At 39.3% G+C, this 21,553-nt stretch overlaps 1 protein-coding gene across 9 annotated transcripts in view; it reads right to left on the bottom strand.

Moving 5' to 3' along the window:
- The window catches only part of MBD5 (methyl-CpG binding domain protein 5), a 129,107-nt gene that overhangs the window by 52,351 nt on the left and 55,203 nt on the right, over window positions 1-21,553 (bottom strand). For 8 of the 9 annotated variants that reach the window (XM_084289458.1, XM_084289461.1, XM_084289462.1 and 5 more), the window contains exons 3-4: window positions 8,935-9,069; window positions 4,094-4,285 (exon numbers count right to left, since the gene is read on the bottom strand). The gene's annotated coding sequence lies outside the window, so the exon portion shown is untranslated. Of the gene's footprint in view, window positions 1-4,093; window positions 4,286-7,415; window positions 7,532-8,934; window positions 9,070-21,553 lie in introns of those variants that run through there. The other variant, XM_084289463.1, reaches the window with a different exon arrangement.

Here is a 21,553-nt window from a genome sequence, read left to right as displayed (position 1 = left end):
TAGGCTTACCATCCCCTACGCTCAGATTTACATTTAAGAATGGCAAGGTATATTTAGCCTGCTAAGATGAGCCAAGTATCAACATCTTAACGTCTGTGTATTTTTTGGTTGAAATTTTACAGAACAATTATCAGACGTATTCACGCTGACACCTTAATAAGGATAAATTGCATTATCCCATTAACTGTGAAGACCAGTCTGGCTCCTAGAAAATGAGACATTTGTTTTTATGATAATAAAAAGCATTCGATTCTATTCTCTACTTAGTACAGGTGTCGTGAAACTTTCCAAATAAGAGTTTTGCCATTGCATTATGCTAAAATCTAGATTTTAGACACTTTAGGACGCCGAGATGGGGAACATGCAGCTTCTAGGTTGCCAGGCTGTAACCTACGACAAAAGTCTGGGCATTGTCAGTAAGTCTCTAAAGGACCTTACTTTAGGCACAACAGACTTTTGGCCTTCTAAAAGCAAATTCTTGTGCTGCTGCTGAAAACCTTTGGCTATGTGGGCTTGTATCAACAAAAGCCACTATGCTGTGCTTCTACAAAAGGATATTAGACTGTCGAGCATACTTCATGTAAGAGGTTTTTCCATAAACACCCTCTTTCCCCCTCCGCAAAACCATAGTGAGTGGTTTAGGTACTGAACAGAACCTCAAAGGCTTCCTGGAAGCACGATTACTCACCAGTCCCAAACAGTTAAACACTACAAAAGACGGGTGTTGCATCTCTTCCCAATACCATTAGGTTTAGGGCAGAGCAAGACGCGAGGCAAGGATGCTCTGCCCTCCCTGCCAGCTATCCAGGGCTCACTTGGTGCACTACAAAGCCAGATTTTACTACACGTACAATAAACTGCACAAACCCTAAGCTAGACAAAAAAAAAAAAAAAAAGGTTTCAGTCTCTTCAGAAGGAACTAAACAAAAGGGTGAATCACATTCAGGCTTGAGAAGAGCACTGCGCCAGCTCATCAAAGCAGAGCAAACAAAAAGGAGGGTGAAGGACCCCAGGCAGCCAGAATTCAAAACCACGTGTCCCTGTAAGGATGCTCTACAGCCAGGAGTTTGAGAGCAAATCTCCATTAAAGATGAGAATCCAGAAAGTGCACTGCTTCATCCCAAACAGAGGGCAACGTGTTGTGTCAGATCCCAAGTTAGAACTCAAGCAGGCCTTTATCCTCTGAATAAGCTTGAAAAGTGTTCAAAGTCTGTGGAAACGCAGAAGGCGGGTCCATAACATAGGTATTTAACATATTCTGGCATCATCCTCCAAAAAGGAAGCTACTGGAAGGCATGTAGGCAAAGAATTCTGTAGTCAGCTCTTAATTACAACATGTTTAGACCTTGATTAAAAGAATTTCATTTGGTAACATAAATATATTCTGTCACACAAATAAACCCAACCCATCTATAAACAAACAAAGCCATCAGCATCACGAGCAAAAGCCACGAACTCTTGGCAGAAAAATCTAAGAAACGTGAATTTCAAGCTGCAGAGAGCTTCCAGCATTTTAAAAAATGTCTTTATTTCTTATGAGACGCTTGGGCACACTATCTCAGTGGCAGCTTGAATTCAAGGAAATGAATGACAACCACTGAAGGGTTGCTGAACCTCAATTTCAGTCCGTTTTAAATATGGACTTTTCAAAGCATTTTATCGAAGAAAAACTTTTTTTTTCTTTCTTAAAAGTGCTGTAAGTAAATACCGTGAATACCATATACCTTAAACTATGTAACTTAAAGCAGATTTTCTGTAATAGAAGAAGTTCTCAGGAAAATAAAACAAATCTCATTCCACAATCAAGTCAAGAGAACTGCAGAAACTGAGCATCTTGGGTGAGCAAACCTGGTCAGCCCAGTGGCAGTGAATGAAGGTCACACTTCCCAAGATCACCTCCAAAAGCTGCTTCGTTAGGCATTAAAAAAAAATCCAGTCAGATTTCATGGAAGCTATAGGCAAAGTATCTCAGTTTTTCATCCATATTTGCAGTCAGGTATGAGGTAAAAAAGAAGAACTTGGACTGTTTTATCTTTATGCCTAGTCTAAATAAAGCCTTGGTGCAAATTATTATTATTTTTTAAATCTACAGAGCAACTGCTACCATTGCTTTTATAAAACTCTTATTTTATTTTATTTTTAAAGCCTTACGTCCATCCTACAGGGTTCTTTCTCATTTCTTCCTACAACAAACCAATCTAATTCTTTCTGCTTCTTTTTATCAGTCCTGCTTTCGAGATTTGCCACTAGTTTGTTGCTCTGCTTTGCCTTCTTCTAACAAATAGAAATTTTCTTTAAAGGGCTGCGTTCAGTACTGCAAAATATACTCTAACATTTCACTGACGGTGAATACTTGCAGAGCCTCACGTATGACTCTTGTTTGTAAAAATTCCCAGCATTTTAGGAATGACTATTTGTGATCTTTGTTTTTTTCCAAGCTCTCCAATCAACTTTCTCTTGTTGAGGGAACATACAACAGAAATTCAGAAGTTTTTTTAAAAAGGTATTATTGTTAAAGCCTTTTTTGAAGCAAAACATTAGTGCAGAAAAGTAAAAGACATTTTTAAGGAGCGAAGGAGTCATTATGGAAGATAATGACTCTCAAGAAGAGATGAAGGAAGACTTTATTGCAGCCTTCAAACTCAACTCAAACTCAACTCAAACCTGGAGACGTGCAAATCTCAAGTTGACAAAGCTCGGGGGAACCCTCCTGAAGTTGGCCCTGCTCTGAGCAGGGCTGGATCTGATGACCTCAGTGGCACGAAGCCTAGCTCTCAGTACCTGGACGCGTGTCCTTGGAAATATTCCACGAAATCTTAAAGTCTGCTTTCAAGAATTTATAGTATTAAGTATTTAAGCCAGAAAAAAAAAACAAGTATGTCTGAATATAGCCACAATGTTATATTCCAGAGATACAATTTAAGGAAAGAAAGAAAAGAAAAAGGAAAAAAATATCAATAGTTCTTCAAATTTTCACAAAATCCGACCTAAGAAGATTGCTCTTCTGTTAGATTCTGCTACTGAACGGGACAGCTCTCTAAAACAAATAGAGATTCAAAATGAGTCGTGAACATCAAGTATTCTGTGTGAATACTGCACATATTGGTTCAGAGACGATCAGACAGAATTCTGTATTTTCTCTGAAGAAGAAATCACTGATAAGAATGAAAATGCAGCCAAGTGTTTAAAAATCTTATTTTGAAGCAATGGGTACGGTACAGACACTACCCTGACTCTTTAAGATGTCCAAACAATCTCTTGTAGATTAACAGAACTTTATTTTAAAAGAAAAACATACATATTTCTTCAAGTGGGGCACTTCAGATTAGGGATCTCTTCAGTCTTTTCTGGAGGGATTTAAAAAAGCTTTGGAGCAATCTTAAAGCTATGGAATTAGCCTGTTATTTATAGCTCAGTTTCCTAGTGTGTTCTTTGAGCTTCCCAGGACGTTCTTTTTCTCCATCTGCTGGTTGTTGACATGGTATAACCTTATATTTTGATTATGAAAATGTATAAGAACAAGCACATTTCATTTTACATTTCACTGTAAAGTTCAGGCTTCATCTCAGGGCAAAGCAGCTCCACTCTGCTACTACAATATAATCTAGGTCAAGAATGGTGCTGAATATTTTCTGATACAAATAAATGGAATTCTATTGTTTAATTATGTCAAAATATATTGCTACCAATTACGACTAGTAGTCCACATGCATCACGCTGCCACAAAATGATTTTCTTACCATTAAAACACTGTACTTCATATGCTGTTTCAATAAAATCTCTTAAATCTAGGTCAAGAATGTCTTTTTCTTCTTTGTTCTGTTATCACAAAGGTCCACGTATAGGCGCACTATCTCATATACAGAAATGAATTGCTAACTTGTTTACTTTTCTACTTCAGCACCATTAAATGTCAAAGACATCTACTGTTCTTTTTTTTTTTTTTTTTTTTAACCATTGGCTCATATTTTTTGCATTATATTACTTGACATACATTTTGTGACAATCTTTACTACCACAGCATAAACCGATCAGAATAAAACCCAAAGTTTCCCAGTTTCAGAAATGCCCTGATTTACTTTGGAATACCTACCTACATTATTCCTCATGGTCTCGCTTCTAGTTACTTCGGGGATATTTAGGCTTCTTACAATTCTCGATGCGCTTTCAGCTTTGCTTTAGATATTCTCCTGTTTAATTCTCGATAATGGGCAATGTCCATTGAGGCTGGCTCCTTGTCACAGTACACCCCTCAGCTCAGGAACTCCTGCACCCCACGTTACATCTGTTGAAACAGTACATTATGTAAATTAAAGAATGAAGCAAATGTTTTTATTTCACTTCTCCGGATTGCTTTCTATGGCCTTATCCAATTACTTTGTAGCAAAAATCGAGATAATATTTGCTTTTAAAGAACACCAGGATGGCTCTGACTGGAAATGATATAAAAAGATGCCTTTTACCAAATTGCGATGGTTCACTGTCCACAAGAATGGGTAGATATCTATAAAAATGAGTATATGGATTTTTATAATGACAGAACTAGTATGAAACCGTATCATCCAAAGAAGGTCATGTCTTCAGCCAACTGTGCTTGTCCTGATGCATGCTAAAAACCTTCAACAAGTAGGGCAAGAAGTCCCTACTTCTAGGTTATGGAGAGTTACAATACTGCAGCTAATACTGCATGAAAAAAAAAATAAAAAAATGTATATATTCATAAATGCATACATCTAAAAATAAAAAAATGCGGTGATTCTCTTAAAAGTAAGATTGCTCTAAATGGCCATAGCTATGCAAAAGGCTCTACCAGTGTTGTTTACGAGTTACTGCACCAGTACACAGATTCTGGTGAGCTGTAAGAGAACCTGGGTTATTACACTAACAAATAAAAGCACTGGGCTGCTGTTGAGCCGTTTCCTCCAGAAACGACACCAAAATGTACCTGCAGTCCCCCACTTGGGCACAGTTGGTTAGGCTCTGAGTGTGACAGCTTCAATTTCTCTGACACTGAAAGGAGTTAACAATCTTTGCAGGACTTTAAGTCAATTAATTAGTTCTTCTAGAGGTGAAATGGATTGGAGCTCATTAGGTTAAAGACATGACCAAGAGTTAATGTTGGCCCTTCCAGTGTTATACCTGAAACACTGAGGACTATGTAAGAGCCTTGTTACAGACCAGAAAAACACTTGTAACAAATTCTGAATTGTAGGGGATTTTACACGTCAAAGCATTTACGTGTTTTGAAAAAGTCTTCCATGCACATGGATGCAACACGGCCAATCAATGATTTGTGAATCCTACAGAATGCCTGGAGAATTTGCTCTGATTTACGAGTCACTTAATTGGAATCCCTTTCAAAGACATTTGTCATCACACTAAAGCTCTTGCAAAAAATCTTTTCCCCTAACAGAAAAAAAAACATTTATAGAAAATGTGTAACCAAAGTTTCAGATAGGCCGCGCAGACTGGATATAAGCAGGTAAGTCACAGAAAGAGCACTGGCAGCAAGTACCACATACAGCATTTACTGTGATACTTAAAATATCTTAAAGTTCATAGGCAAATCCATTTTTTGCTGTCTCGGTGATGACTTGGTCTTTAGCTTTTACTGGCATCAGTAGTAGCCATGATTTAATTGACTTATCAGTTGATCAACACCTAACAGGGCAAAGTCAGGGCACAACATCTCGTGAAAATAGGTAACAATTTATTTATTTTTTTCCCAGCATTGCATTTACCAACCCAGTAGAGCATTTAGGGACCAGTGTTATTTTTTCATATGCAAACTAGTTAGAAGGAAAACGATCAACTTCCTAGAGTTCTTCTGTAATGAGTATCATCTTGAAATGATGGCCCTATAAACTTGTAAATGCATGTTGTATCGAGTTCTTACTGTTCAGATTTCTTAATGATGGGGGCCCCAGACACCTTTCATATTTAAGCACCATCTAGTTAATGCTTCCAAACGTGACAGGGTTTAAATGTTCTTAACACCAAACGTTTTTATTTATCTAGAATGCTAACAAGGTACACCGGTGGTGGCTACAAGGCCAACATCTGCAGTCCAGTCCCTGAGCACCAGGAACCAGATAAAAAGTTATCTTTGAACAATTTGAGACAAAGCAGGCTTTCGTCTCCATCTTCTGCTTCTACAAAGCCTAAAGATAAAGAAAACTGGCAAAAAAAATGACAGCAGTTACTTGTTTCCAGATTATCCACTCCATATCTGTTATTAAAATGAAGGATGAATAATAAAACCATAATAACAAAATTAATATTGTTGCTATTAGCAAAATAAAGCCTCTTCCCTGTCATTAAAAGGGCTTAAAACAGACAAAGCAGCACAATGTGACTTTATAAAGGCAAGGAATCATAGGGATGTAAATATGTAATGTATGTGACTGGAAAAAGCTACTGCATCTGTGGGTGAGGAACTGGGGCAGTCAATGGGGAGAGCTGCAGTGAAGAAGACTCAAAGTCAGCCATCGCACAAAAGGAGGAGGATGCTGGGGACAGACACAAATCTCACGAAGCAGGGAAGGCACGGAGCTTTCTCCTGTGAAGCCTCCACGGGACTCACATTGTGGGGCTCTCAGCAAAGGGCCCGAGCTGCTGCTGTGAGCTGATCAAGAAACCGAGCGCCAACGTTTTCTAAATCACTCACAAATTCTAAATCTCGAAATCTGACATATAAATGGCACAATTTAAATGTAATTTCTTCGCTAATTTTAGAAATGACCAAGTTTAACTTGTTTCCTCTGTACGTAATTTCCTCTGTATGAAAGCTGCGTGGAGTACTTGAAGCAAACAAACCAGCACCATTTCTTCTTATTCATAACACAAGGGATAAATGCTCCAAGAATTCATGGCTTTGCAACACAGCTAGCTCTTACAGGATCAAAACAAACAGAAAAATGGTAAAACTTTGCATTAAAGAATTTGCACAGAAATATATTTTAGATTAATAATTTTATCTGAAGAATATTATATCCGTAGTAAAACTATGAAATTTAAACACATCGAAAGGTATTGATATGAGATGTTGTTGTAAAGGCCTTCCCTTCAGCATAATCACAGCAAACAATGTAAAACTAATTTACTGGAAACAATTCCAATAGATGGATGAAACAGCCCAACAATGAAACCTATGTCATACCAGGGCTTAAAATAACCCGGTCACGTGGACAGTACTGGAGATTTAAGTAGCATCAGTAAAAGCAGCTTCTAAAAGAGGCCTCAGAAAATCGACAGAAAAGAATTACTAAAATGAATTCAAATAAATTACCTGGTTTTTAACTTACAGTATCTGAATAAAATAGTAACAATTCATTAATTATAAGAATTGTCTGTACTGAACACATGGAAATGTGTAAGCAAAGAAGTAACTCAAGTTTCTGCTGGTTAAAAATTACCTCTAGTATACCTACTTCATTTTTAAACCCACTAGCATCAAAGTAATAGTATCACAGACATAGCTAACTAGCTACAGAGAACAGTTTTACAAACACTCAGCACACATTGCCGTGTCTTATATGACCCTCAAAAGGGTCTTATGTGGTGAGTTGAGAGAATTTTTGTGGCTAATTCAACAGGCTCTATATTGCTTTTCCCCTCCTGAAAGTCTTGCTCTCTTTCTCTCTTTATCCAGCCTCTTGATCCTTTGTTGCTTACTGGGAGAAATCAAGTTATATGATAAAGAATTAAAACAATTATTTGTAAAATTGTAAGGGATTGATTTATTTTTCTTTTTATTCTGTTAAAAAATGGACACTTGACACTGAATAAAGCACTTACAGTTCTGGAAATCTGCTATTTAATGTTAAGACAGTGATTGTCACAGACCGTCCTAGCCCTTATTAAATAGTCAGCACTGTGCCATGCATGAAGAGACCAGTTTATTTTTATCATTCAGAGATAAGTATAGGACTTTCACAGTGACTGCAATATGTTTATTTTTTCTATTGCATGCATATCCGTAACAATAAATTTTCCAGTGAGTTCTCACCAAGTTGCAGGAATCTAATGGTGGACGTATTGCTGGGGAAAAGCCATCTGTTTTTTCAGTGAATGTGCTTTCTCGTTTGCTTCTGAGCTTTCTATTTACATAACAAGTCTGTGATAACAGATTAAAAAAAAATCCTGTCCCCATCTAATCTCTTAAGATACATACAATATTCTTACAACTATGGTATTCGATGTATCTAAAATTAAAGACACTCTACTTTTCATGAAACGAAATGAAAAATGCCCCAAAAATGATCTTCCAGTAAAAGAAACAAACTCAGGAACTTTTCAATTGTGCACTGTCAGGAAAGTGTAGAGAAAAAGAATGGCACTCAGCCAGTTTGCTTTCATTTTTTAAGGTACGTTTTAACTATATGTCTTCCAAAGCAGTCAGCTTGTTTATTGGCTCTCTCTTACTCTCATGCCTTCTTTCCATTTACCCTGTGGTATAACTGAGAAATGTTCCTCCAAAAGAGTGTATCCTAAACCAAAGCCATGGGCTTCATGCTGGAAAAATCTGTCAGAAGCTTAGAGACTTGGTTACAAGCATCTGCATGATTTCACCTTCCATAATAGCTGGGTTTATTTTGTTAACTGGTAAAGTCACACAAAATGCTATTTAGTAATTGGGTATCCTCTTTAACACCAAAAATGAACGTGACATCGTTAATTGCTAGCGTTGGTACTGCTTGTCAACACCAACACCACCAGATAAACCATGCTGCCTATACCATCAGCCTACTGGAAGCCCAGCATTTCCTCCCGTCATGCCAAAGAACCAAAGAAACAAAGTGTGCAGTACACAAGTACAACGTAAACATGTTTCTTCAGAGGAAAATTGTAACAATTCTAAAATTTCTATCACTGTTTGCTACCCATGCGTATGTCACCAGAAGAGAAACAGTAGGAACGAGGGAATCCACGTACCTCAAATCCGGAAGACTGGTGGAGGAATTCAGCAGATTTTGGTGGGTCTTGACTTTTGGAAAGAATTAGTGAAGTATTGTTTCTTCAAGCCTTTACGTTTCTCTGCCTGTTATGCTGTGATTAAGTCTCTTCTTCCTACAATAAAATAAACCATGTTTTAATAAAACAAGATCTGCAGAAAGACAAAGTATACCTGTACTCAATACAGGCTGCATGGCTTCTCTAACAGACTGCTTCACCACACAAAAACCATGGGGACAGTCACAAAGGCAAACACGGAACAAAATGAGTTAGTTTACATAGGCTCCCTCAGTAGTCAGTGAAGAAAGGTAGAGTCCGAAGTCTGATTCAAAATAAATGAATCTAACCTGGTCTGAAACACACCTGTATTCTCAGATACCCTCTTCACCGACCATAAAATGCAAAACCACAAGAACACACTGGTGTCCAAGGGTAGGGCGGACTGGCTCTATCCTCTATTGCGTTACACTTCCACAGAATCTAAAGCTAAAGAAACAGCATCTACGTCATTGCAGAATGGATAAATGGACTTAATATTTGATGTTCTTGAGGAGATCTACCCCCAAAACTTCAAAAACCTAGAACTGTTAAGATGACAGCAAGTGTTTGTAATTAACATCTTATTTATATACACATATATGCACGCACATGCTCACACATATAAAAATTAACATTAAAATAACAGGGTAGCTTGGATACAATGGAACGTAGATTTCAGATTTGCAGGCATTTTCCTGTTTCTTTTCTTTCCCTACAACAAACACAGCTACAAAAAATTCTGTGACTTGAACGCATGACTGAAAGTCACAAGCTCAGCCTAACCACGGCCGTTTACTCAACTTTATTCTTAAAACCAGCATAAAGAGGTGGTGACACTATCTCTGCGTGACTGTGTTTGGACAAACAAGATGGGTCACAGCATCTTCAGGCTTCCCCAGCGCAGATCTGGCAGCTCCATCCACCCATCCTGAAGATCTGGCTTACACCTGGGCTCTGTCAGCACCATGGCAGGTGTTGGACACCATCTTTTTTTCATCATTTTCTTCATTTTCTGGAATGCTGCGGAGCAGGAAATCCCCAGCGGGTAGCTCCTTACCCGTTGGAGGGCACAGCCTGGCCTCCGCAAGGCGCCTCCTCCTGCTCCCTCTCTTCGCCCGCTACTGATGCTCCAGAGAATCAGATAAGGGAGCCGATTTGTGTATTTCTGCCGGATTAGTCTTAACCTAGATCGGTGCCCTAATCTCTGGGGCTGGAGGCTGGTGCTGGCTGCGGGAAGGAGCCACACGCAGGGACGGATAGCCAGGGAAATCTGATCCGTTTCCTAAGTCATTTTACTTTAAAATACTGTGCTACTGAGAATGTCTTCTCCTTCCCTGGGCTTCACAGTAGGGCTCTGGTATATTATTTCATCGTTTAAGTGATAGTTAGCTGTCTGCATATTCCAAATATGTGATCTTAATTCTAAATTTTAACTGTTATCATACCAAGGAGTAGGTAAGGATGCCTAAAAATGTGTTCTGAGTACCTGATGGAAGCCATCCTAAAGCTGCTGGAAATGGATAATCTTGTTTCATTACTGACTAGCGTTCACGTATATTATCCAAATATTTCCTAGACGTGGTAGCTGGAGAAAATGAAACTAAAACATAAAACCGATGACCTAAGCAAACAAGAAAGGCATCTTTGCACAAGCACACGGCCTGCTACAAGCGTACTGCTCTTTTGTACCAGAGCAAGCTGGCCACGTTAATATAACTTCAAAAATGCACGGGAAGTGCCCAACACCGCAACATGCGAACTGCAAAACATGAGAGCTCCAAGCCGTACAAGAAAAGGCAGATCTTTCGGCGAAGCTAATTTAAAAATTAGCTAAAGCTGTAAGGCTAACATACTAACACGTTTGTTTTCCTTCTGTGATACATCGCTATAAGGCTAACATGCCAACATATTTGTTTTACGTATGTGATACATAGCTAGAAGGCTGACATACCAACGTTTTTCACAGGTTGGGAATGGTGTCGTTTGAGGGGATGCAGCTTTGAACAGGGAAGATGTAAAAAGGGATACTGTCGAGTTTTTTTTTTTTTTGCTTCCATTTACAGGAAAGAAGAAGAAATGGATTTTTAATTTGCAAGAGGGGAAAATCAGAGACATCAATTTAGTCAATAGTCTCAATCCTTTAAATCCTACAAATCTGATACCTTCATAAAGGAAGTGACAAGCACTAATAATACATCTTACAAATACGAAAAGCCTTATTTTACGGAAAGCCTTGGTTTTGACAGGAAAGGTGCACACTCCTATTCAGAAGCAGCATACATGCAATCTTCACCCGGCAATTTAAAAACCGAACGAAAACAATCAAATTGACAAATAGATCAGTTTCCAACTATGAGGAAAATCACTCCAATGTACAACCTTGGGTAATAAAGAGGTAAGCGGAGTGCAGGCCCGTGTGCCATAGCACTCATCTTACCTAACTGCTGGTTGCTATGGCAAGCATTTGCCCGCATTTTGTACATTAAACAGTAATATGTTTTCTGCTTCCTTCTTCTTGATATTTTGATGAAGTTAATGCTCGAGCTTTGGGCTCGAAAGGTATGAAAACTCGAGGTTCTCTCAAATAATCATGCAATCCCATTTGTTTTGGCTTTGTGACAACATCTGAGAATTAAATGAATAATTTAAAAATTATTTTCATTCATCTTACACAGCATTTTCAAAACTTGTGATTCGTTTCCATTAGCTACTTTGCATACCTGTTGTACACGCATTTCTATTTTCTAGCCCACAATGGAAATGCAATCTACTTTTCTCCTTCACTGATCTTTAATTTAATATAGAGATAACTGTGAAACTGATGAGAATGGAGACGAGAACCAAAGAATTTTAGTTCTGTGTAACACCAATTTGTGTTTTTCTCCCTTTTGTCTGAAGAATAGTTGTTAGAAATACTAAAAAAAATAATAATTAATCAAAAACTTTACATAGTTATTACTACCATAAACTAACAAGTAACTGAATTAACTGAATGTCTTTCCTTAGTGGTCTCTATCTGAAATACAGAGAGATTTCCCCAGGTAGCAGCGAGCTCTCAGCACCGTATCAGTCATTCAGATGAGGAGAGGACAATGTTAATCCACTCTTTTCTTGATCTGCATGGCTAACGTGAAGCCTTAATGTACAAAATATAACAATCTGGAAGCGAATGCACTTACTAAAATAAGAAGAGAAAAGAGAAACTCAATCCTCTTCCCACCCCAGGGACTCATGATGGACCAACTGCAAAATCGGACAGCATCCACTGGCAGAAAGCTCCATGACAAACAAACATACATATTTTTGAAGAAGACAAAAATAAAGTTCTTTTCCTTTTGGTAGGAACAGTGTTATCCTCTACCAGTCAGTGTGCAAATTCCCTTCCTCTTTCCCACAAGTGAAAATAAATAATTTGTACATGGCTTAATTTGTCTGGTGCGTCACTTCTCGACATCAGAAACTAATAAAGAGAATTTCCCAGCAGGGTCAGTTGTACTGGATTACAACTTTTTAAGCTCTCCCGTACTTCACAACATACATGACATGCAGAAAGAGAGTCCTAATTGCTTATTTACAAATTGCACAAAGGCCAGTGACAAGTGTTAGAGGCATTCTGCTCCCAGCAGTGCACGTTGCTCTGCAATGCCTGACAGAGGCGATGTGCAGGGCAGACGCCGGCTATCCTGAAGGCAACCAAAGCAGCCTCTGCTCCGGGCTACAGCCTGGCTTTCCTGCTGCCCCCGCTCACGTGCTTCTGTATTGAGCTGGGTTGTCTTCCACAGTTAATGGCTAAAGGCACACCAGAATATGTTCTTTCCTACGTTATCATTTATATATAAAATAATCTGAGTATTTGTGCTTCCAGGCAGCTTTTAGGAGCAGAATTCCAGTACTGTTCAGCAAAGCTGTTTCAAAGTTGACACCAAGATTGGAAGCTTCTCAGTTCCTGTAAGAACACTGTATAAGCATCTGAAGCAACAAACAAATACGTGAATAAATATACCAACAGCACAAGCAATAGAAGAAAAGGATACCTAGACTTTAAGGTGCATCTCTTACCCAAAGCCTTGAACTCACTAAGAAAGAAATTTCTCATTGTAAGCACATCAACAGGTTGCGTTTTTGCTTCTTGATACTTCATCATCACGTAATAAAGTGCCTTCTTTTAGCCATGATATGCCACTGTTCAAAATCAAGTCCCCCCAAAAGAAAACAAGAAACTTCTCTAAACTGTGTTATTTCTTATTTAAAAAAAATTGGTGCAATTATCCATAACTGGCAACTTCTGATTATTTTCAGCTCTCACTCTCTCCAAGCAGCCACTGCAGCCAGCAGCAGAAACACCAATGCCCAGCTTCCAGCACCAGGAATTTTCTTCTGGGCCAGACTCAGAGTGCAATCAGTGCTGGACACAGGGAAAACTGTTTTCTCCAAGACTTGAAATATTAGGTTGTACATCTGAAGTTCACATGGAAAGAAATCAGCTCCCTGCCCTAGTGTATGAACACTGTGTATAAATGCTACCATTTAAATAACTGGAAAACAAAACAAAAAAAAAAACCACAAAATTTGTTGCATCATCCTTTCATCATTATACTTTTTACAGAGCAAGCACCTTCAGGAAGTCCATGGAGCAGCTTTTCCAGCAGCTGCTGCAGTAATGGTTTTAACCTGCTGGGTTTTACTCTGCTCATTTTCTGATGGCCTCCTCTTTTACCATCCAGGAGTATTCATTGCTCTGCTTCCTCTATGTAGTTCTTTCAAACTGACATTGCTGCTAATTGGTACTATTAATTGTCCAATTCATTCATAAAGTACCAGGATGATATTTTAATGCTCCCCTGGTACAGGACTCCTAAAGCAGAATTCAGCTTCTGTTTCTGGAATTTTAATTCTATTCTTGTTAAGGTTAATAGACAGTTTCCTACTGAGTTTAATATAATTCACATTGGATCACTACTGAGTCTATATTTATACAAAATGCCCTATTTGAATCTAATCGTGTTAAAGATACCCATCTTCTTTCTTCATAGAGATCAAAATTCACTAAAAATTTAGCCTAGAATGAATTTTCATAAAAAAAAAAAAGATGAAGTTTGTTTTTTAAATTATTTCTAAAATTTGATACCAAATCTTCCTCTGATATTACTCTGATTTTTAAAAATAGCACCTGCTGCAAGTAACATTAAGGCCAAACAGACATGTTAAATACCGTAATGCTTTTTTTAATGATAACTGTACTAAATGTCACTGTGGACAAAGTTACCCATCCTCTTAAAAGGCTGATAACATTCACTTCTGTGTTGCAAAGGTTTTTTTGAGACATGAGTTTTTGGAAGTGCCAGAGGTGAGATGATAGATACAAGAAACTAGCTAATATATAAACATATCTAAGACCTCATGATGCCCTAACGAATTTACTAATTTAGAAGCTTTATGACACTGGAAACTACATTTTGAATGGCAACCCATACTGAAATATAAAAACACTAATGTTTTATATAAATCTATATCAAAATTATAATATGTGAAAAACTAAAAAGGCACAGAAAAATGGCAAGATGACAACATAAATTTCCAGCGGATAAGAAAAGCAAAAATGTAAAATACATTCTCCACAGGAAAGTGATGGCAAAGGCCACAGAAACCCCACAGTGCCAGTGAGGAGGCCGCTCTGGAAGGTGGCTCGGGGAAGGATTTTGCGGTGCAGGGCAACAGCCATCACCACAGGCCTGCCCAAATCCTTTCAGCAAACATTTTGGAGAATGATGTGTTGGACAGGGCATGAAAACCATGCTCTCGAGTACGTCATTAAGAGACGTACAGAGAAACCATCAAGCCTGCTGGCGTACCTCAGGTCCTCCGGCCTGCTCCTGACAGGAGTAAGCCAGGAGCAAGCAGCTGTGCTGCCTCAGGGCTTCCTCCGGCAGCCGGCTCCAGCCTCCACCACCAGCTCCTCTTGTTCCTCCACCATTTCTCCTCCTCACCACAGTTTTGCTCTTAGATGTAATCACGAGGATGACCTGTACTCAGTGCAAACATGAAAAACTCTTCCCTGTCTCCTCAGTGAGGAACGCCTCTCACCCTGACATCACTTTAACCCGCTCTCCATTGCTTTAGTGTCTCTACAGAGTTTCATGAGGGAAAAATTTCTTCCAGTTTAATTTTTTTCCCTCAGTCACCACCTAATGTAGAGGAACACGAAAAGGAAAGTGTGCACCCATCCTGCCAGGAGGTTTCTGATGCTGTTCGATGTAACTGGAGACTTTAGATGTAACCAGAGAGCAGAGGCTGGTGGAGTACAGCAGCAGGCATGGGCAGAGGCAGCTTAAGCAACTGATGGGTATGGAAGCATTTCTAGTCACTAGACTCCTGTTAAAAACCTAAAAGCAGACATACCTAAGCTGGTATTTTGGGATTGTAAGGCAAGAATGAGGGCAGCTCTCCCAGGCTGCTCCCTAATCCTTCCCAGGCTGGCTCTGACGACCTGAGGAAGCAGCCAGCCCCATCAAAGAACATCTCCAAGCAACCGGCAATGGAGAAGGCAGAAAGCAGGGCTCTTCAGCATACCCATCTGACGAGTGACACTGCTCCTGACACTGCCAGCTTTGGCTTCCTAAAGCAGGGTGCCCTCCTGCTATGTTCAGGGCTACGAGGACACAAGTACTAAGGGCAGAGCCCCAGGGACGCAGCACATCAGGGTGCTTCAGGGCTCGAGCGGCAGCTGTGGTATTTCCACACCAGGCCCTGCTCACGTTCTGGAAGGCTCTCTCATTACAGTGGTTTGCAATTGGAAAAAAATCAAACTCGGTGGAAATCACTGCAGTATTAGCTACTGCTGACAGAGACAAAGCATTACATTAGGCGTTTCTTAGAGCAGGCCGACCATAAGAATCATGTCACAGCTCTAAGTTAACTAGCTTCTCATGCTTAGTTCAATACCCCAAAAAGATACTCAAGGGTGTGCTCAACATTTGCAATACTTAACAAAAGTTGGTGTAAAACTACTGGGGAGACAATAAGAACATTTGCAACACAGTTCTTAATCCCAGGAAACAAGACAGGAATTTCAAGACCACCGCACAAATGGCCCCTGCATCCCTTTGCACTCAAACCTTTGTTTGGCAACAGATTTTTTATTTTATTTTATTTTATTTTATTTTATTTTATTTTATTTTATTTTATTTTATTTTATTTTATTTTATTTTATTTTATTTTATTTTCTGTTTGCAGATCACTACAATAAAAAGCTTTATGTCTTCTAATTCCTACTTTGCTGCAATATTTTATAAAACAGATTTATTCAGGCTCAAGAAGAGTGAGAAAAGGCATGTAACTGGTTTATTGGCCCGGTTGGCACTTTGTTATGTAAAATGGAAGCAATCATTTTTATTTCATAAAACTTTGTGCTACTTTCACACTGAGCAATCACAGAATCCTTAGGGTTGGAGAAGACCTCCAAGATCATCTGCTCCAACCATTCCCCTACTAGCAATGTCACCCACTAGACCATGTCCCCAAGCACCACGTCCAACTTTTCCTTAAACACCCCCAGGGACGGTGACTCCACCACCTCCCTGGGCAACCTGTCCCAGTGCCTAAATTCAACGACAAGAAAAAACAAGGTGGGTTCCCATGCTAAAAGTTAAAGGTTTTTGTGTACTGTGAAGTGCCAGCTACTCATAAAGCAAATGAAAACAACAACAACAAAACAAACAAACAACAAACAAACAAACAAACAAAAAACACAAAGGAAAAAGCATTTCATTTAAAAAGTTAAGTGATTTCCAGGAAACTGTATCAGCGAGCATCATAACTTTACTATCCCTTTGGTTTGCTCAGACAACTGAGTAGCTTCTGGGGAAAGAGGATGAAAACTAAGCTAGAAAGAATTACCTCAGCAATGCCCCCATGCAAACAAACCCCCAACACTTGTGCAAGACCCAATGCATTTTTTTATCCCAAGTCTGCTCTAAAAGTATTAGAGGAGAAACAAAAGAGACAGTAAAAACAAGCACTTAAAATTGTCAGGACAGTAAATCAACAATAGGAGTAGGTAAAAAAAACAGATTTTAAAAAAATAAATGAAACACAAAAAGATATTGAGGGATTAAAGTACAGAAAACTATTGCAAGAAGAAATAAAATCCATAAAAAAATCAGAGATACAACCGTACAATATAAATTCAAAACATAAAGTGCATTAGGTTCCTTGCTTCAAAAAAGGTTTTCATCAAGCATTCATTCAAGGACCGGCTGTATTAATGCTGCCATATGAAGACCAAGAAAAATGTTTCAGAGTAGCTAACAAATGAATTTTACTAGGTTCACGTTAGCCAGCTTTTTCACTGAGCATGCAGAGAAAACAGACCCAAATACAAAACTTTTAGTAGCATTCAACAGACGAGTTTCCTTTGTTATTACAAGACTTTATGTGAAACTTTTGCTACCACTGAAACCCTTTCAATCCAGAGCAACTTCTACCATAAAATGGAAAGACTTGAATTGTTTAAGGCCTCCAGTCATTAACAGAAGTTAAACACTTCTAATTGCTCTGAAAGTTATCTTAATTTAGTAATTAAAAAATGTCAGTGTAACAGCAGTATAGCCTGACAATTTTGTATGGATCTAAGAGCAGCGAATTACACAATGTCAGCTGGTCGAATTTAAGGAATATTTTTTTTTCCTTCTTCACAGAAACCACCACATAAACTTCCCAGATCCCTCATTCTCAGCATGTTTTAACACTGAAATTGGCCTCACCATCAGAAGGTTTCTGACTCTGAAGCTTTTGTTGGCCCTTCTGGACTTGCAAAGCTTCCCTGATTCCAAGGAATGGCCACAGGTAGGAAGGAGCTGATGGGAGCTTCCACCTGACAGAAGTCATTTCCCAAAGAGACTACTGAGACAACCATTCAAGGAGAAAAAAATTGAAATTCCTCCTGAATTAGGCTAGATTGAAATCAACGAGACAATCAGATCCCCTGGCAGCTACTGATCTGGCAGACAAAAAGGTTTCAGTTCAAGTGCTGAGGTATTAACTGTGAGCCTAAGCCTAAGGACCAAAGCCCATCTTCACCTTAATGCCAACTTGCTTTAAGTTTACAGCTATCAGAGCATACTCACCACGTTTTTGGGAGCAGTACTTGATGCCCTCGGTCTGCCAACCCTCCAGTCTACTGTGCTACCTTCAGTCAGGTAGCACAGTGAGGCACCCGGTGGGCCACCAGATTTTGCACAGAACTGCTCTGGATGTGGAGTGGATCAGGGAAGAAGCAAAGAAACACAGAGAACCCCCCAAAAAACCCCAAGCCTTCCGACCTGATGCCATTCACACGGCGCTCACCTCGCAGCGTGCGTCCCTCCGGCTCGGGCTGCCCCGCGGTTGTACCAACGGCAGCGGAGCAGAAGGAAGTGGTGCACGTGTGGGAACAGCGGCCAGCACAGAAAACAGCTTTTTCCATAGAACTGCTGGCTTGAATGCAAGTGCAATTACACCCCGACTTCCCTTGTAACTGAAAGTTTTCTGCCGTACAGCATCCAAACTTTCTAGCAGCCTCGTACCATTTTATATGAAGATACATCGATGCGTTCTTTGACGTCCTGAACTAGCAGGTAGAAATAACAACATATAGCTCATTCCTGAATTCCAGCAGCTACAAGCTTTTTGAGAATTATGTTCCTGAATGCTTCTAGCAACGTGTCTTATCTAGAAGCTTCAGTGCGGGAGAAAGTGACTCACCTCGCACTGGAGTTGAAGAGGAGATTTAGAAGTGAATTCTGATGCACTTTTAAAGTACCAGCACAAGCACTATTAAAATTAGCATCCAGATGTGTCATTATAATTTGAAATGCCTAACCAAGCCACATTACAGAATGTGAAACTTACCAAAAATGTCAGAATGCTCTAAGGAGGTAACAGTTAGCTGTCACTAAGTGAAATAACCAAATTAGTCATTTTTAAGTACGGTTCCAAATATTCAATGCAAACCAAAACCAGCCTCCTGAATTATTTATTTTTTGAACTATAAACATGTCCTCATGTCTCTAGCAATATTACAAATCTACTCATGCAGCTAGATCCTCATTAAGCAGACGAGGGCTCAGCTACAAACGCAGGGTAAATGCAAGGTAAGAATTTATCCTAAGCACACAGAACTGTAGTAAAAGGAGCCATTCAAGTGGCTTGCCTGCAACTGCTGGAGCTCAGACCAACTACGTATGCTATGGTAAAGCAGTTTGTACTGTGGCATGTGCAAGTATTTTAGGGAACAGATAAAAACAAGCAGTTTAAAGTAAGCATTTTCTTTAAATACGCTTTTTGTTTATTTTTCCAGCCTTACCTACAGAAAACATGAACTCACTTGCACAGCAATACTCCTGTGCCCTAATGCTCACGTTAGCATCAGGAACTGCTGTTATACCCATGTAGCAGAATATTTTGTATCTGTATTTCTTTCCTCATGATATAACTAACTGGTTTTGTGGCAGAGCTAACCTGACAGCACAGAGTAAACTCACCTTTCTGCTTTATCCTTTTCATTCATTGATTTAGTCCAAGCACAAAATCCCACAGTAAACGGTAAATCTGTTGTAATTGTACAGTGAACGGTAGCCTGGGCATTTGCAACAGGTCTCAAAGCTGGAAACAGAAACTTTATGGAAAAGTACTAAAGAACAAGTCCTTTAAGTGGTCAGATTTCACACTGGTCTTCGAAACCCTTCTCATCTGAACCCCAGACTCTTAAACTTTACTAACTACAGACCATTAAGCGTGTCTGCATCAATTTTGCCAATGTGTTTGGTGGAAATGTGTTTCTGTAACATGCTTTCCAGATGCCATTTATGAGTAGAGAACACATAAAACCAATAAAAAGGAACATAAGTTTATTTTATTATCTTCTTTCAATTTTTTTTTGTGCCATCAGCAATAAAAGTCCACATGGAGACTGCCACGTATGCAATTAAGTGGGACGAATCGCAGTGACAAATAGATCCAGCACACCTTCAGAGCAAAGACTGCTGCTCCAAAAGCTACAGAGGTGGGCAAGGACTCACACTGTAAGGCCAGTTTGAGACACAGGAGTTCTGGGAAGCTAAGACAAAGAGAAAAACTGAAATAGTGCAATTTTTAAAAAATTATTATTAGTGAAGGCTGTAGAGTAGCCCTTTTTAAAAACTCAATTCATGATGAAGCTTTTTGGAACTAAAGCAAGATAATTTAACACATTATGCTACCACGGAATCGAGGTCACACACACTGACATCAAGTTTTGCATGAATTTTGAATATCCTTGGCATTAAGTTATTTGACATGCATGGAACCACCTCAGGTTAAGCTGAATGGCAATACATGGCATCAGGTTGTATTTTAGTAACTCGGCGCTGCGAGCTTAGCAAGCAATTCAGGATTTCAGGTATTTTGCATTATTGCAGAGGCACTATTTGTACTTTTACATACAGTAGCTGCTCTATCAAAAGAGAAGTTATTCAGTGATTTACAGGCACAGCACTTAAGCACAGTTGTCAACTTTGAAACCTATCAATTTGTTTTTTTTTTTTTCTTTCTTTTTAGCTGGCTTTAGCACAAGAAGTTCTGCCAGAGATTGTTTTCAATTTGCACACATTTAAAACCAGTGCTGATTTCCTGGGACAGCTGACTTACAATTGGTGTGTTCTCTGTAACTGAGCAAGATCTACAAGAAACCCATGAAGACTTCTCGTGCTATTGTTTCATTTGCAGCACCCCAGAGCAAGGCTTGTTTTCTTTCCAGCATATACCACCATGGCAAAACAGAAGGATCAGGGGATGACAGGACAACAGGGTTGTTAAAATCTGAAGATTTAACTGCAGATGTGAGACACAAGGATCCACTCAGCTCTCCCTGCCCCTTCATACATCTCCCCTTCACTGCTCTCCCGGAGGACAGAGTATTTCCAGTAACTTTCATACACCTCAAAGCATACAGAAAGCTGTGGGACTGCATCGAGGCTGCACCACCTGATCTTTGCACATGTGCAACCTCATATGCTCTCCGTTGGTTGGCAGAGGGCATGTTATTTTCAGCTCATGCAGTCTCCTTTTTTCCCCATTAAGTAGTTATTATCGTTTTTATAAATACATTTGAAAACCTATATATTTATAATGTATATATAAACTATACTTTCATAATATAATTATTCTAGTTTATTGGTTTAAACAGTGATGCTAAACATGATTTTTTTCCCCCCACAACAAGTGACAGAGCTGTGAAGGTGCATCCTAACAGTTACCAGGTCTCTGTCAGGAACACCGATTTTATTTCAACAAAAAGATGTTAAGCTTAAATAGCTTACAAGGTGAAAAAGCCCAATGAAACGAGGCCAGCACCAAGACCTCACAGTGTATTATGGCAAGGTAAGGCGTTTGTGAAGTGCTTGTGCAAACACCAGACTTGTGCTCCTCCTTTCTCCCCCCGGACTGCCAGCCACACCTCCTTTAGCACAGGAAACAATTCTTCAAACTGTGCAAAGCGAGCTGAAAGTCTATTTCCTCCAACCCAGTAAGTCTCTTACTCCTA

Source organism: Netta rufina (assembly GCF_964035555.1).
Source record: "Netta rufina genome assembly, chromosome: 6".
Classification (NCBI taxonomy): Eukaryota; Metazoa; Chordata; class Aves; order Anseriformes; family Anatidae; genus Netta; species Netta rufina.
The sequence above is the reverse complement of the archived record's forward strand: the minus strand, read 5'-3'. Positions and strand labels throughout refer to the sequence as shown.